The sequence below is a fragment of the Spinacia oleracea genome, chromosome 4 (genome assembly GCF_020520425.1).
Source record: "Spinacia oleracea cultivar Varoflay chromosome 4, BTI_SOV_V1, whole genome shotgun sequence".
Lineage (NCBI taxonomy): Eukaryota > Viridiplantae > Streptophyta > Magnoliopsida > Caryophyllales > Amaranthaceae > Spinacia > Spinacia oleracea.
Window position 1 is genome coordinate 100,369,247 of NC_079490.1, and position 16,283 is coordinate 100,385,529.

Below are 16,283 nucleotides of genomic sequence, written 5' to 3' on the forward strand. Positions count from 1 at the left end.
CTTCGACCCTACGGTGTATATTACACCTCAAGGTGCACCACTCGCTGTGGTCCCTATGGATCGAATCGAGAGAGAAGTGTGCGGTTTGTGGGATGATGATGCTGAAGATATCTACCTGTCTCAAGTCTCGGGCCAGGACCTATTTAGTGAAACCTGGCCCGGGTATGCTCTCATTGACACCACCCCTCAGGAACCCGAAGTTGACAACCTCACCCGATCCGGAAGGATATATCAATCGGATATTCGCCCGCCTCCTATGGACGATATCCCAGTCAGACAAACTCCTGAGAATGGACGGAAGTCATTGAAAATCCTCTCTTGAAGCAGATAAAAAGAACCAAGGCCGAGATTACCATCTGGGACCTCATGTGTACTTCAAAGGAACATCGCGAAAAGCTTATCCGCTCGCTTGACCTTATCTCGGTACCTACAGATATCACACCTGACTCATTGCTTAGCCACGTCACGAGAGATGCTGGAGAAAAGGCCATAGTTTTCACTGACAAAGACTTGCCCAAGGAGGGGGGTGCTCATGATAAAGCCCTCTATCTAGTGGTCGGATGCAAAGGACAAAACATCCCCCTAGCGCTCGTAGATAACGGTTCAGCGGTTAACGTTTGCCCATTGCGAACCGCCCATTGCTTGGGGCTAGGAAACGATGACTTCCAAACCTCCACGCAAGGGGTACGAGCCTATGATACCTCTCGAAGGCCTGTGTTGGGAAAAATCAACCTTACCTTACAAACCGGGCCTGTGGCACGCACCACAGAGTTTCAAATAATCGACATCAAGCCCACTTTCAACCTCCTCTTGGGGCGACCTTGGCTCCATGACTTGGGAGGTGTGGCTTCTACCTTGTACCAAATGGTTAAACTTAACCATAACGGGGTAATACTGGAAATCCGCGCCCCTCCCCTCGACGTCAATTGTATTATGGTTGGAACGACTGAAACTGCAGACGACCTTTATGGGTTTCAAATGGATGAAGCAATCCAGTTCGTCGAAGATTATGATCCAGCATTCCTAGACCCGCGCGCATCCCGAGTCGTCCCTAGAATGCTGTTAGCTCAAGGTTATTTCCCAGGAACCCCATTGGGCATAAGGAAGAAGGAATACACATTCCATCCTTTACCCAACAAATCTACTCCCTTTGGCTTAGGCTATGAACCAACGGAGGAAGACATTGCTGACCGCTTGTCTAGGCTACGTCTCAACAAGGAAAAACAAACCACCCTCCTTCCCCCATATCAAAGGACCCTTAACGGGATGTTCATTCGGGAAGGAGAAGAACACCCATGCTGTGATTTTCCTGAACCCTTCGTTCAGGATGGCTTGCTAAAACCCGGATTTGAAATTTTCGATGACTGCCACACCTTGGATGAGGCACCCCACCTCACCAAGACTAAAACAGCTGAAATATTGGACAACCAGGCTCTATGGACATTGTTTAACGAATCGAGGCCTATGGAGGACGAGACTGTGATAACTACCCTAGCTTTACAAGATGAAGGTTTCGATCCAACCCGGTTAATCTCTCCTGCATCAACACTAGAAGAGATCGAGACGGATGGGTGAAGACATATGAGTGGGTCAACGCAAAAGGAATAGAATTCAAGATGAGTACCGGTGAAGTACCAAAGTTTTACGAGACTAAACCCAAGGCTTGAGCCATATAGAGCACCATAGTAAAAAGCGCCTAGTAGTTCTTTAGATTGGTAGAAAAAATAAAGGCTTTAGATGGTCCTAAGACCCCTTAGAATATAGGTTAATTTTATTTCAGTGTGTTTTCCTTACTTTCCAAATTAATAAAGGCGTAATATTCCTCCTAAAAACTTTATTTCTAACACTAAAAAAGCACCAAACGTACTTGTAAAGAGGCGGCCCACTCTAGGCCCAATAAACAAGGCCCACTCGGTCTTGAATCGTGACATAGAAATTCATCAAACCCCAAAAGAGAACCACATTATCATATTACCAAAACATGAGGGTCTAACCCATGCAACCCAAAGAAATCGAAAGGAAATCAAAATTCAAACAATACAAATGTTGCTAAAAAAAAAACTCATAAAAATAAACGCCGCCCCCAGCATCAACACGCACCTCAGCCCACTCAAAAGCCTATACAAAGACCTTCATATCTTCCACACACTAACCCCATTCTCAAAACCATTTCGAGTCACGAATAGAAAAAAATAATCCGGACAAAAATGCGTCTCACGCTAACAGTCAAAAAAGCCTCCGAAATAGCCTCAAAATTGATCTTAATACAAGCAAAAAAGCAAAGCACAAAACAAAGAGAAAAGAAATAAGTGCAAGAACATGTGAAGCAAAGCGTCGAAAAAACGACCGCCCAGAAGTCATTTTCAGCGCCCACGGCTGGGCGCCGAAATCTTTGACGCCCCAGCCTGGGCGTTGAAACTTTCTGCCTGCCTAACTTTTTGCCAGAAAGTGCTCGTCACTTTATCCGCACATAACGGAAAAATAACGAACACTTGGGGGGTATAACACGTATCCAGATATGCGTACCAAAAAATAGCCTACAAAAAGAATTCCATAAATTTTTTACGCGGCTTACTTCACTCATTTGACCGATTAAATAACATGTTTCCACCTCAGGGCATATCTATTGAAACCCGGCATCCTACAATTTATTCTAGCTAGAACTACGCACGACCTGATTCGGACAAGATACGTAGGCAATCCTTACCAAGGATTCGGTCCAATCAAAAAACATATATAAATTATGCAAAAAGTGTTAGACATATATAAAAAATTAAGGAGAAGCAAAAAATGAAAGTAGAAATAAAACACGTCTTTATTAAAAAATGATAAGAAGGAAAACAAAAGTGCTAGGAATAAAAAACAAACACAACTGAAATAAATAAAGGGCACCTACACCCTAGCAAGAACTACACTACTCTAGTTCTTCCGAATCATCAAATAAAGTCTTGTAGAGGGCAATGTTCGCAGGGTCCACCCCCACAGGTTTCTGCACTGCCCCTATATCAATCTCCATAAGAACCGGCTCCTAGATACTAACTTCCAAAGATGCCGAGGCTTCAGAAACATTCCCAGTTTGAACAGTTATAGCCTGCTCAGCCTCAAGGGCACAGACAATGGTGGGGGAAGGATCATCAACATCAACCGGATTAGTCACTGGTTCTACTAGCGGCTGAGCATTCCTAACCCATACATTGTTCCGGCGACGTTCTCCGCGAGAGCTTGCACTTCTTTTGGCAACGGCGGGCCCCTTCATGTTAGGCATCTTCTTAGGCCTAAAACTGGAATTGGGAGGAACTTCCTTTCGCTTTCGATCAGGACGAGCTTTCACAGTCTTAATACCATGGGTGCGAGGATTGGCAGAATCACGGCCCTCATATCTAACCCGAATACGAGGTATCAAAAGCTCAGCCGGCTCCCCATTTCGAGCCTCGGTCCTCACAGCCTTATCATCGGAACTCATCCACAACTTGTAGTTTTCAGAAAGACCCACAAAGCCATTTGTAACTACGGCCCAACGCGGGAGACCATCATAATACTTAGCCCATCCTTGAACCCGTGCTTGTGAAAAGGCCGCTACTTTAGGTGGTACTGTATCAGAAAAGGGGATAGTCTGCCTTAAACCGTATTGACGCATGACTCGGTAAAGGAAGATATAAATGGGCCGAGATAGCCCCAATAAGGAAACATAAACCGATACATCAGAACCCCCCGTCATAGTAGTCAAACCCCACCACGGTACCACCCACTTAATAGAACAGATACCATGAGTAAAAAAGGAGGCCCACTCGGCCTCGTCCTGGCTTCGGTGCAAACACTTCCGGTTACCCAAGGCTATAGGGCGATAGTGTTTAGGATCGGCAGGAATTTCTAAGAGCCTAAGTCGTTCCATGAGCCAAATCTGCAAAAAACGGGTACGATCAGATTAAAAAATAATAAATAAACAAACGAAGCCTGGGGTGCAGTTTCAACGCCCAGGACCAGGCGCCGAAAATTCTAACGCCCAGCCCTGGGCGCTGAAACTCAGCTCCAGGCAGGACGAGTAAAAAAGAATGCAAAAAAAATATGCGCAAGGAAAAGATCGATTACCTGCAGTAATAGGGGGCTCCCCTTAAAATATTCAGATTTGGCATCCTTCTTCAGCTCATCCGCACTCAGCAAGGTCTCGGCAACAACCAACGGTATGATAGAATAGCAACTTTCCATCTGGCTAATCAAGGGGATCAACCTTATGTCATCGAACTCACCATTGTTATTCGACAGCAAATAATGATTCAACAAGCAAAATACAATGGCGCGAATGTTCAATTTTTGTTCTGTCATATTTTTACTAGGTCTAAAATGATGTTTTACAAGCTTTGCCAAATTAACCTCACCACCTACAACAATCTCAGCAAGTGTGTTAGCATCTAGTCCTAGGAAAGCCCCTATGGTTGTTTTACCCTCTTCAATGGTTCCAGGGGTGGCAGGAGTAGCATTAGTAGGATAACCAAGGATCGCGGCAAATTCATCTGGCAAAGGACATATTTCGTTGCCCCGAAAGACAAAAAAATGATGATCGGAATCCCAAAAGCTTAGGGATGCATGCAGAAAGTTATAATCAATATTAATTTGTTGTAACCCTAGGAGTGCCTCTAAGTGGTATTCTTTCAACAAAGCCTTTTCTATAGGAGTAAGGGCTCGTAGCCAACGCCTAACAGCCTGTTGGAGTGAGAAGGGAGGAATCGACATAACGAAAGCAAGGAGTAATTAAAAACGCAGCAATTACAAGAGAGAAGGAAGTTGAGAGTGATGGAAAATAGGGACGTATCTAGCCCCTATATATAGCTGAACACATCAAGTGACATCCTGATCCCATTCGGAAACGCGTAAAGAAATCCGAAAACCAAAAATCGCCAGGAGAGGACTTTCAGCGCCCACGGCTGGGCGCCGAAATAATTTACGCCCTCCCTTGGGCGCTGAAAATGCAGCACAAGGCCCAGATTTCACAAAACGCGGAACGGGAAAGGACTTAAAGCCGTGTCGCTAGACGCGAGGTCCTCTTGCAATCAAGATCAAGCCCAAAAGCACCTTTAGCACCCAAATATCAAAAATTGAATGTTAAAACTTGGTCAAAACTTAGACTCGTCTCAAGGAATATATGTGTACATTTTTTAAAACAAATATGAGGAAAATAAATATCAAGGTCATACTTCGAAACACCAAAAAAATATTGTTAAGTCGTTGGTTTCTCAAAATGAAAAATGTTTGTTTGTCAAAAGATTAATCCGGGTCAAGCTAAACCGAATATTATTAGAAAATAAACTTTGTCGCCCGGAAACTGAAGTCGCACTCCACGACTTCGTGAAAATAGCATACCACTATAAAGGTCACTCGCACATACGAGCATGACCCCAGACATGATTAAAAGACGTTATAAGCTACGTACCTCTCTTGGCAAAAAATGACCGACGAGCCCAATTTCTTGGGGGCTCTCGAAAAAATATATACTCCAACAAAGAGTGTGCAAGGTTAAAATCATGTTCCCGGACTACGCTATACACAGTCCCGTGTTTGGATAATCTAAAAAAAACGGTATTTTAAAAAAAATATCGTTAACAGAAATATACACAGTGTGGGCCCACTTATAGGAGACACTTAATCAGGAAATATTGCGACCCACCAACAGGTTGTAAACACAAAAGCCCTTCAACGGGCGAGGTCTGCATCACTAGCCGCGCAGGTCCTTAGTTTTCGAAAAATAAAGTCTTCCAATTCAAAATAGGCTCGCCATCTTCAGCCAGCGGGGTCTACGTCACAAACCACGTAGGTCCTTATTTTCAAAAAGCACAAACAAAACAGATTCGTCCACTTCTATCGGACGGGGTGTCCACCCTTAGCGGACAGGTTCGCCATCTTCAGCCGGCGGGGTCTACGTCACAAACCGCGTAGGTCCTTATTTTCAAAACATCAAAACAGATTCGTCCACTTCTATCGGACGGGGCGTCCACCCTCAGCGGACAGGCTCGCCCACCTTCAGCGGGCGGGGTCTGCGTCACTAACCGCGGAGGTCTTTAGTCGCTGCAGCGATAACTTTTTTCAGTTTTCCCTTTTTCCAAAAATTAAAGGATTGGTTTTCCGTTTTTCCAAAAAAGAATGATGTGCTGGATTTTCCTTCGTTTTACGTCCCATAAAAACAAGGGGGTTTTCTCGTTTAGCTAGCCCTGAAAATGAGAATCTTTAAAAACATTTTTACCTCGTGGTTGGGCTTGGCCAGGCCTAATTACACTTTATAGCTTTGATTTCGAAAACATCTGTAGCTACTCCCAATGACAAAGTAATGGAGTTTCTACGCCTCTTTAGATACTTCCAATGACAAAGTGAGGGAGTTTCTATACTATCCGTTGACAAATCCCAATGACACGTGAGGGAAATGTCGACACTTCCAGTGATGACCCTTAAGTCAAATGTTATCACTTGGGGGCTCGTGTGACCCTCGCAAAAGCAGGTCACCATGACTTGTGTGGCGCACTCCGTCTAATACTTTGACCACCGTCTTACTCCAAGACTCAGTCAAAGTGGGAGCTAACTGTAGACACCTACTTTTGTCCCCATTCCCGAAAGGGAAGGTTCGATGATGAGAACATAAATCTCCACTTGACAACGCATCTCCTATAAAATAATAAATCTCAATCCCCCTTTTCATTTCACCCGAAACCTGCTATTTATAAAAACCTGCTATTTATGGAAACCTGCTAAAAATAGTAACTGCCGTAACGGGTAGTTGTTAAAAGTGGCAAGTCATAAAAGATAGAAACTTGTCAGAATTAGGTGTTGCACTCCAACACAAATCCTAAATGAGATAGAAATTACGAGAGAATCCTATTCCTAATACGATTCGAAAATAAGAGTTACGTATTAATTAAAATCCTAACGAGCCTAGAGTTCGTAACGGGCCCAAATGCATTCCATCATAAAATTAATACGCACTAAAAGACTCGATTAAAGTCTCATACACTCCGAATTCTAAGAATCCTAATCTGACAAAGAAACGACCCAGACCGTATTTTCAACGCCTGGCTCTGGGCGCCGAAATCTTCGGCGCCCAGCCCTGGGCGCTGAAAATACCTGGGACGTGTTCTTTCCTAATTCCTCGTGGATTAGAGTTCTACAATTCTATCTTTCCACGAACTCTTTTCTATAAATAGGGCCCTAAGTTCGACGTGAAAGGGACACAACACACAATTCATATTATGAGTATTGACTCCAACCCCTAAGCCTAAGCCTCACGCTGCGAAATTGATCACGCGTTCTGTCGCAATCGATCCAAAAATCGAACAGAACGTATCCTGTCCCGTAACTTGAGATTCGTTAAATAAAAGGAGAAATAGCAAAGTCAAAGTGGTTAGTTTTCTGAAAACCGTGACGCACCTCTCAAGGGTGCGTCGTAATGTGTCCCTTCGCATGATTTAATTGCTTTACTCGCCCTTTTATAAACTATTAAACGAATTAAATCTGATTGTTCTATCACGCCTTATAAAGATAATATTTTGGGAAATTGGATTATCATGCTAGGTCGCTTAAAACAATCTAAATCAGATAATCACGATCGATCTAGTATTATATGTTGCATATTGTTAAAATCAACTCAGATTAGTTTAATAGTTAACGCATGTCCCTTCAATTATTTATGTTGAGCTAGTAAGGATATCCTGCCTCTGGAGTTATCGAAGAGCGAGTACTCCTCTCGGCAGTTACAGTCCCCCAAACCCTCAATCTCTACCTTGCGGGTGTATGTTGAGAGATCCCCACACCAGGGATCACAAGGGAACCTACGGCCGTCGTGGTCAAACATAATTGCACTCCCTTTATGTCACGATAACCGGGTTTTGTCAGTTTTTCTCATTGTCGTTAAAAACTGAATGGCGACTCCTATATTACTAGTCAATTGGGTGTAAACTCACAGGAAATCCAATTACACTTGATTTGACAAAAAGAAACGTCACACCCACGAGGGACGAGGTCACGCATTAGCCTCGTGCTTTTTCGACCCCCTCACAGTAGCATGTTTTCCCTAGTTCAACGGATCACGAACACGAACAAGAACTCCAGATGTCGTTCCTCTACCTGGTTCACTGACACGTTCAGATTCGTCTTGAGATCGATGGCTTAGAAGTCACTCAAGATTGTTTGCTTTTTGGGAAGAACACTTCTAACGGAGGCACACATAGATTTTAGGTTTTCTTTGTGTTTAGTTAAGAAACTGATTAGGTTAACTGTGTGGAAAAACATAAGGGTGGATTAGTGTTATCACTTTTCGGTTATAACACCAACCGGTCAAGGCACAAGGCCAAGACCCGCTAGCACTCACTCGCAAGCCCATACGCGCACCGCCGCACAGACGCTGGGCCTTGAGCCGCGCTGCTGCTGCTGCTGATCCGCGTGGGGCCAGCCAAAGGCTTTGGGCCTTGCTCTTTGCGCTGGCGTGCTGCTGCGCCGGATGGGCCTTGCGCGCTTGGCTTTTCAGGCCGGCAGCGTTGCCTTCTCGTATTTGCATCCAATGCCTTATGACGATCTAAAATCCATTAAATTGGGAAAAATCAAATTAGGGTTTATACTTAATATTCATGGACGAAAAAATTACGAAAATCCAAATATTCCCAAGAACAGTAGGGCAAAATTTCAATTAATTTTGAGTTGTTTAGGTCGAGTAATTAATTGAAAAAGTTTCCAAATTTGTTAATTTAATTCCTTAATTAACAAAAAGGCCCAAAAACCCAAACTTCGGGGACTGTTTTTGCGATTCTGTTCTCATAATTTGATCTTAAAACGCTGCTTTCAATCAGAATAGGGTTAGAAAAATCGAATTTCCGATTATTACGAATTCAGAATATTTCTACAATCTATCCAATAATCCAGAAAAATTCGAAAAATTCAGAAAAATTTAGCAATTATCACAAACATAATAACATGCCAATAAGTACTTTAAATATAGGTTGCTCATGATATAACTGTAGGGGTTTAAAGTTTAATACATATTAACATAGCGGAATAACCCTAAAGCCAGGAATCATGTATAAAGTACAGATGAAGCAGACTTACGTTTGTAGCGTGTTTTCCGTGGATTCAACGTATCACGAATATGAACAAGAACTCCAGATGTCGTTCCTCTACTTGGTTCACCGACATGTTCAGATCCGTCTTGAGATCGATGGCTTAGAAGTCACTCAAGATATTTTCTTTTGGGAAGAACAGTTTGTAACGGAGGCACAAAGAGAGTTTAGGGTTTGTGTCTCCTAGCTTACGAATATACGCAATACATTATACGATTCCGATCCAAGTCATATCGTATATTTATGTTTTTCCGAACTAATTCTCGAAAAGCTATTAAATGAATTTCCGATTCATTTAATCCGGTGATCTGTTACATGCCAATGGTGTGACCTTATAACTTCAGTCAAGAGTAAGTTGTGAGCCTAATATAGAACTCACTGATCGGAAGCATTGCTCCATCGACCTGATCCGATCAATTGATCTCACTGCATTAATTGTTCGTAATTAAACTGAACCTTGGTATTAGACTAATGCACCTTGGGTGAAGGATATATTTCCTTCAGTTATATTTCAGCGCTACAGTTTGTTCCTTACACAATCATTTAAATATAGAATTGATCCCGCTGTCACCAGAAAAAATTCTGGCGTAGAAATTTCAAGCGCTAGAAATAACCAGCGCTCTTGATCCAAGCGCTGGAATTTTCTAGCGCTGCACATATCTCAGTTGGAAAATTCTCATTTCAAAGATTTATCTTATTCTGACCTATTTTACTATAAATAGGGCCTCTGAAAATCGGAAAAGAACACACATTCCTAACCTTAAACCCTTAAGCTTGAGTACTGACCGAAGCTTTTCTCTATCCCGTGTTCGTGTGTCTGCCGCATTTAACACACTGTTAAGGACCTTGCCCGCACGACCGCCTGATAGCCTGATTACTATTGAAGTGCTACTGAAACCTAAACACAATCCCTAAGCCTACAATACTAAAAACTTTGTAAGAATCCCGTCCCATTGTTAGTCAGTCATCGAAAAGTTCTAAAGCCAAACGGAAAGCTAGCAAAGTCAAGTGGTAGGTGTTCCTGAGAACCGCAGTAAAGCCTACGCTTTGCTGTAATCCGAATCTATATTTTATTGCTTTCCTCACCATATAAATCTGCTAAGTTTAATCTGTTATATTGCTCACGCCTAAATCAGACAATACTCGGACAAATCAGTTTATTGTTAAGCACCTTGAATCAATCTAAATCAGCGTCTTGACATCTGTTTATTAATATATGTGCATTAAAATCAATCAAGAGTAGTAATGTAGCATAGCGCATGTCCCATCATTGTCACAATTGAAATAGTAAGGACCGCGCCGCGTGGGCTTATGTTGGGCACTCCCTGTATTAGTAAACGTCCCCCGAATTCTCAATCTCTGCTCCGCTGGATGTATGTTAAGGGATCTCCACACCAGGGATCACAAGGGAACCTATGGCCGTTGTGAGTCAAATATGTCTGCACTCCAGGCATATCACGATAACCGGGTTTTGTCAGTTTTCTTAACCTGAATGGCGACTCCTACAGATTAGTAAAAAGAGGCTAATGCCCACAGTTAGTTCCTATTTACTTAATATGCTTGCCACATCCAGAGGTGAAAAGTCGTACGGGCCGTATACTCTTTCTAGCTAGAGGCGACCCGTCGTGTTTTTCGACCCCCTCACACGCGCATAAGATAGAATTTGAAGGGTTTGAGTTTTATTGAAAGTAAAAATGAAGCGCTAGAAAAAAAATTGGCGTTGACATGTGAAGCGCTAGAAAATAACAGCCTTCTAATGTAAGCGCTGGAAATTTCCAGCGTAGGCAGATCTGCGGATTTCTAGAAATTCGATCTTTAACAGCTCATAACTTCTTCATATGAACTCGGATTCTTGCAAATAATTTTTTGTTGGAAAGCTACGGAATCCAGCTTTCCAATGTCGCCGGTCTCAAATTAATGCGCTTCGTAAATCAGGGTTATGGCCCAAAGAATGGAGGTCAGTCCGTTTTGACGAAGCCCAAGTAAAAGCCTTATAACTCATTCGCTATAAATTGGATTTGGGCTTATTATAAGTCTATGCAAAACTTATTCCAAGGCTTATACAATCGGTGATGTGCATGACCCAAATCATAGACACTTTGACTTCGTAAGGACGTATCATTTGCTAAACGGGGCTAACGAGCGTATTCTAGGCACTCGTAAGTATTTTTAAGTAACTTGGGTTAACATTCCCAATAAGTATGAGTTTGAGAAGTGATATTGTTCGATATATGTTATTCTAAAGCCTGAAGGCAAGCACTAGGAGAAGGTGGCGCGTACAGGTGTGATGTAATGCGGATAATCATATTCTATCTTTCTGTCGACGCAACCACATATTAAGCCGTATAGGGATGCGAATGCGACTAAATATGTGAAGCTTACTATTTATGGAACTTACTATATTTAACATGTTCTTCTCCGGATGGTCTCTTCAGTCAGTCGAGGATCATTCTTTAGCTAATCAGAGTGCTTGTTGACAAGTGGGTTATAGTTTCATCATCGAACACACCGCTTCAGGCCTACGGACAAATGTACACGTCTACAGGTGCGCCTGCACCAGCCGGGAGACCCCTCTGTAGCAAAATCTTAAGAGCATTATGTTTTAGGCAAAATTGATGTTTCTGGAGCGATGCGCCCACACCTCTTTTGGTGCGCATGCACTGGCCTCCGTAGCTGACTTTTTGAATGACCATTGAGCCTCACTACTCTTCAATGCCTCAAAGGCATGCGCTCGCACCCCTTTTGGTGCGCCCACACCCTCATCATAATTTCGGGTTTTGGGTTTCTTTCACTCATCGGTGCGCCAGCACCCAATTTTGGTGCGCCCTCGAAGACCCATATTTGTGCGCCTGCACCCAATTGGTGCGCCCGCACCGAAGTCCCTATTTCTTTTTTTCTTTAGTTTATTTTGTAGTTTTAGGAAAGGGTATAAATACCCCCTTTTCCCAATTTTTGGTGATCCTAATTGTTGTGGGCAAAAATTACCGTGCCAGTTTATACCTATAAAGATACGACACGTGGCACAAATTATGCCTCGTAAGTAGTCTTCGGTCTGAATATTGAGAGTCTATACACTTCTTCGCGTTAAGTAAGATTATACGTATTCGTACCCATATACGAATAAGCATACGTATCCATATATAAGAGTTATACGAGGTAAATGCGTGCTGATGGCACAAAAGCCCAAAAGCCCATATATGCCTTAAAAGAGTCATGACTGCAAAGAGAGGAAGGACACTTGTCCTCTTCTCATAACTCAGCCAATCATGTGGGAGACTGTTAGGTCACTCTCCCTTAACCTAGGACTATATATATAGCCTCAAATCCCAAGGGCAAGGGTTACAATCACAACACAATCAGATATATTAATTGCTCTGCCTTCTCTCTACTTTCTCTCTACTTTCTCTCTACTTTCTCTCTCTACAAACACATACTTACTTAAGCATCGGAGGGAATATTCCGAGAGGAATATTCTTGTTTTGCAGGTCAGAGCGGAGCTCGTATCGCAGGCTACCGGAAACCTCCAAGTCATTAGCTTACTGGAAAAACCCCACAACATTTGGCGCCGCCTGTGGGGAGGTACGGTAGTATGGAAGAGCAACGGCAAGAAAATGATACTGGGCGTCCTGTTCGAGTGGAGCGACCACCCCTGGAAAGGGAAATGCCGATTGAGCAGCAGCAGACGCCGGCTCCAAGAATCACAGGAGACGCCGCCCGGATTTTTGCAGCAGGGAACACACCTCGTCATGCCGCCGAGGTGGAAGTGCTCAGTGAGGAGGACGAGCAGGAAAACCGCACTACCCCTGGTGGACACTTGGACCCTCAATCAGATACAGTAATGGAAGAGAACCCAGACATGCCCGTGTCTGTGGGCGCCCTACGAGCTATCTTGGCTGAGTTTCAAGCTGATATGGGCAAGACAGTCAACGCAGAGGTACAGAAGAGCATGCTAATTTATACCACCAGAGCGGCTGCCAATCATGAGAGGGCGGCAGATAATAGACCATCACTTTCTCTGCGTCCCTCGAATGTCTGGACCAGGCAGACAGGCGAGGATGTCAGGAGGCGGCAGACCGTGTCTCACCTGCCGCGCCGACTGCCTCAGCGGCTGGTTGGTAAAACGTCTCGAGGACGTGAGCAGCCACATGCAGAGCAAGTACCTGATTCTGAGTCTGAACTTTCTGATACGGGTTCAACCCCCATCATGCCGGATAGACCTCTACCTCACCCAACTTACACGCACTTGAGTCAAGCGCGCCCACGGGCCACCCGTCCAACTCTTCAAACTCGCTGTCGTGAGTCCTCTCGGCGGGAGCCGTACTCAAGGTACCAGGATCCAGTGTATCACATTCAAGAGGGAGTGTCCAACATGGACCTAGGACATTCCACTCCTTTTGCAGATAATATCATGAGAGCACCAAAGGAACCCAAGGTTAAGCCGCCCAACATTGACGCCTATGATGGGACTACAGATCGAGATATGCATCTCCTAGTTTACCGGCATCATATGTATGTACAAGGAACAACCGACTCAACTTGGTGTAAGTATTTCCCGGGTACGCTCAAAGGAGTAGCGTCTAAGTGGTTTGAGAGGCTTCCGGCTAGAACCATACGCTCTTTTTCTGAGCTCGAGTTATTGTTTTCCACTCGGTTCATGGCTCACAAAGAAGAAAAGAAGACAAGCATGCATTTGAGTCGAATTCAGCAAGGGAAAGATGAGTCTCTGAGGAGTTATGTGAAAAGATTCAACTTAGAAGCGGGGCAAATCCCAGATTTGCCGGATGGAGTTGCGTTTGATAAATTTATTAGGGGGCTTAAGAAAGGCTCATTCAAGTTTGACTTGGTAAAGAAAAGTGTGCGAACCATGGCAGAGGTGCTAGATGAGGCCGAGGCCTTTATCCACGCAACAGAAATTTGCAGCGTCCCAAAAGAACCTCGGGGAAGTGATATCGTTGAGCCGACAGCTAAGAATGAAAAATTTGAGAAGAAAAGCCGGCCTAATGGGACGTGGGCCATTACAAAAGAGTCAGACAGGTCCCCCGGGGCGTCAGGCCACAAAAGGTCCAGAACTTATGACCGGGAACGATTCGAATATAACACAGATATGTACACTATCCTGATGGACGTTGGGTCCAAGTATGAGATTGATCGTCCGTTTCCTATGAAGTCGCCGCCGGAGAGTAGGGACCCCAAGTTGTATTGTCACTTTCATAGTAACATTAGACATGACACCAAAGAATGTAAGAGCCTGAAAAGGGCACTGGATGGCCTAGCCGCTAAGGGATTCTTGAAGAGTTATATCAGCAGAAACGCTGGAGGTTCTGGGAAACCGTTCTACAAAAAGAACAAATCACCTCCCTCAGAAGAGGATGGAAATCGTACTGATCCAGAGTTTGTGGCCGTCATATCAGGAGGGTTGGCCGCCGGAGGCCAACCATGAGGGGTCAGAAAGATTTTGCCAAGCGGCTGGGGAAAGTGATGTTGTCAGGAAAGGCCACAACCGACCCCTTCCCAAAAGTGGAGATCGGCGAGGCCGACTGGGGAAAAATAGCCACCCCACATGATGATCCACTTGTAATCGAGTTGAAGGTTGCCAATCTGAGGGTTAGGCGCATCCTAGTTGATACAAGGAGTTCGTCAGATATAATTAACCTTGAGTGTTTAAACCTACTGTAGCATGATTCCTCAAAAATAGAGAAAATTCAATATCCTATTATAGGGTTTGGAGGTAGTATCATCCATCCAGTCGTCATCATTTCTCTCCCTTTGTGGATGGGAAATAAGAAAGAGTCTCGTCAAATGGACGTACGTTTACTCATAGTAAAAGATCTGACTACCTATAACATTATATTTTGGCGTCCTACTTTGAACAAGGCAAAGGCTGTTATTGTTACTCACTTGATGCTTCTAAAGTTTGTCTGTGATGATGGGAGCGTTAGCACCATACATGGTGATCAGCAGCAAGCTAGAGACTGCTATTTAACCACGCTGAGTCCAGAGGCATGGGGGTCAGGTGAAGAGAAAGATGTGGTAAGTAACAAACGAAAGTGTGGCGGCACACAATCCAAATCCTTGAAAGAAACACTAACTATATCAGCGGCACACATGGAAGAAAGATGACCAGAGCCTGTTGGGGCTCATCACAATGTGGTGTTGAATGCAGATAAGCCAGATTGGGTAGTGCCCATTGGAATTTCTCCTGACAACCCGCTGGCGGTAGAGTTGGTTCACCTATTGAGAGAATTTGAAGATATCTTTGCTTTTACTGATGAAGAGAAGCCCGGCATTGATCCTGCTGTGGCCGTCCATAAGCTCAATGTGGACCCAAATTTCAAACCGGCCCGTCAGAAGAAAAGGAACCAAGGGGAAGATAGAAATCAGGCGGCGGCGGCAGAAGTGAAAAAGTTGATGGATGCAGGGTTTGTTCGACCTAGCCAATATTCGGACTGGGTTGCTAATGTGGTCCTCGTCCCAAAACCAAACGGCTCCTGGAGGATGTGTGTTGATTACACCAACCTCAACAAGGCATGTCCAAAAGACAGCTTCCCGTTGCCAAAGATCGACCGGCTTGTCGACTCCACGGCGGGGCATGCCATGATGAGCTTCATGGATGCATACTCGGGATTTCATCAAATTCCTCTATGGCCTAACGACCAGGAAAAGACGTCATTTGTTACAGAACAAGGGCTATATTGCTACAAAGTAATGTCGTTTGGGCTAAAGAACGCACCAGCCACCTTTCAGCGTCTTATTAACACTGTGTTCAGCAAATAGCTCGGCAGAAATATTGAAGCTTATATTGATGATATGATAGTAAAGAGTAAGCAGCGGGCGGCACATATAGCTGATTTGAGGGAAACATTCATGACTATTCGTTCTTACAACATGAGGTTGAATCCTAAGAAGTGTGTGTTTGGGGTAACGTCTGGCAAGTTGCTAGGTTTCTTGATTGACGAAAGAGGAATTGAAGCCAACCCAGACAAGATTCAGGTAGTAATTGATATGAGTTCACCAAAGACGGTAAAAGAAGTCCAACGGCTCATAGGTTGTTTGGCCGCCCTAGGCAGGTTCCTTTCAAGAGCCGGGGACAAATGTCACTACTTTTTTAAAGCAATCAGAAAGAAGGCCAAGTTTGAATGGTCGGATGAGGCCGAGGCGGCACTGGTAAAATTAAAAGATCATTTGCACACA